The 1979-nt window shown below is 32.2% G+C and overlaps 1 long non-coding RNA gene across 1 annotated transcript; it reads right to left on the bottom strand.

The window, feature by feature from the left end:
• Positions 1 to 293: 293 nt before the first annotated feature.
• Positions 294 to 1450, bottom strand: LOC142221342 (uncharacterized). The gene is made up of 2 exons (XR_012717998.1): positions 1262 to 1450; positions 294 to 1195 (listed from the first exon to the last, which is right to left on the bottom strand). It is a non-coding gene; the product is annotated as an uncharacterized LOC142221342 (long non-coding RNA).
• Positions 1451 to 1979: the final 529 nt, after the last annotated feature.

The raw sequence follows: 1979 nt of genomic DNA, 5'->3' as shown, positions 1-1979 counted from the left end.
ATTTTCTGTTTTTGGGTCGAAGACATCGAAATTAGTTATAACGTTAACGCTTGTGGTGGTGGCGGTTGCCGGTGTTGAAATTGTTGCCTGTTGATTTTTCATGGCTGTCGCCATAGTGTTGATAGCTTCCAATAATGCCGCTAATTGATTCGCATCCATTTTAGGTTATGGCAATTGAATTTATAAATTGATTAATTACAGGAAAACTCTTATTCACAGTTTGATAAAATTGAGCTTTATCCTCGTCGCCAATTCTTTGTTGTGTATTGAAATTGAATATAAAACGCGTTAAATAAGATTAACGATAATATTAATTATTTATTCAATAATGGTTACAATGGAATGATGTTATACAATTGAAGTATTGGATACGAATGAATATTCCATGATAAAAGATTACATTATAGTGAGAGAATAAAAAGTAACGAGTGTAAATACGGGTTCTGTTAGTAACAGATACAAGATACTATTACATAGAATAACAAGGTTGCCATGTCCATTAGCGACACTATAATTATTGAATAATGTTTCGAAAGTAAATTGTGTTTTAGATCTCAGAGACATGATTTGCACGACCTAAACAATTTTTCTTAGTGGATGAGAGTTGTCTTGGGGTAATCCTGGACAACAAGGAGGACTTCGCACATAAAATACATAACTTCTAGGATCATAGTTACTCTGCGTAGGGTTAACTCGACTAACACCCTTCATCCACAACATATTCGGTCTAAGATTGCTTGGGCATTACTTATGTCTCCTACACATAATTTTTTTTTATTTCAATCACGAATATCGCGGAATCAATCATTTAAATTTGACAAGCATACTTTTCCTCTGTTGGTTAAGCTACACTTGTAGTTTAGTCAATGCATGGTTTTAAGCTGAAATCAAAAACAACAATAATAATTGAAGAGAAACCAACAATAACAAACAAAACGAATGAAGATAGAGGAAGCACGCTCAAAAACAAACCCAGCCAACTACATTCAAATCGATGATTTGAGTTTAGCAAAGGAAAAGAGGTAGGCTTGCAAATTTGTTTAGGCAGTAGCCGACTATCAAACCATTTTTCGGAGGGTTCAAGTGTAGTTCACTTTGGGTTGAGTGAATTACCCGAATTTATTCTGATAATTGGTTCATATAGATGCGCCTAGATTTCCAATAAATCAGCAGTCTGTAAGCTAAATTTATTTCTCTGAAAGTAAACAGAATAAATAGAACTTATTTTTTTACATTAAAAGTTAATTTTGTTAAACATTACCAGCATAGAATATCAAGTTGAATTCTTTGTTTCAGGTTCGGGATAAAAAGGCGTATTGAGGGGCTCGGCAAGTTTGATTTTAGTAGCAATTCCTTTTCTAAATTTCCACACATTGATTAAAATTTGAACCAATCAGAGACAAAAATAATGGCAAAGCAATATAATATTTGGAATTATATTGATACATTGCAAATTCTGCAAATAAAAAACATATATGAAAAATTCATATTTTTTATTATACACATTTATTGCGATTTTCGGATATTTTTCATATTTTGCGTTCAAACTGAAAAAACAAACTGGTAAAACAAAAATAGAACTTTGTTTGCCAACGTTAATTCGTCCTCCAACGCATCCATACCGCTCTTGCTTTTAAGAAAACTCAAGAAAATGTTACAGTTTAAAACATCCATGCGGTATCCACCTTTTGATTGCACATCTATTCTGTATACTAGATGATTTTTGATTAAAATACCTCTATCATTTTAATCAAAAATCATACAATTTGGAGAAATAAAAATGCATGCTGTCATATATTTTTTCAGCACTTTACCGCATGGCCATTTGTTGTTGCACACTTTATTTATTTCAACCCTTTTGTATGGCTTGTTCAATTTCAATCACAACGGTGATTGAATCAATCACATGTTTAATTGGGAACGGACAAATTTTCAATCACGTGGGTAATTGAAAATTATTTCCGAATTGATTAGCAAAT

Source organism: Haematobia irritans, chromosome 1 (assembly GCF_050003625.1).
Source record: "Haematobia irritans isolate KBUSLIRL chromosome 1, ASM5000362v1, whole genome shotgun sequence".
Taxonomy (NCBI): Eukaryota; Metazoa; Arthropoda; class Insecta; order Diptera; family Muscidae; genus Haematobia; species Haematobia irritans.
This window is presented reverse-complemented; position numbering and strand designations above follow the sequence as displayed.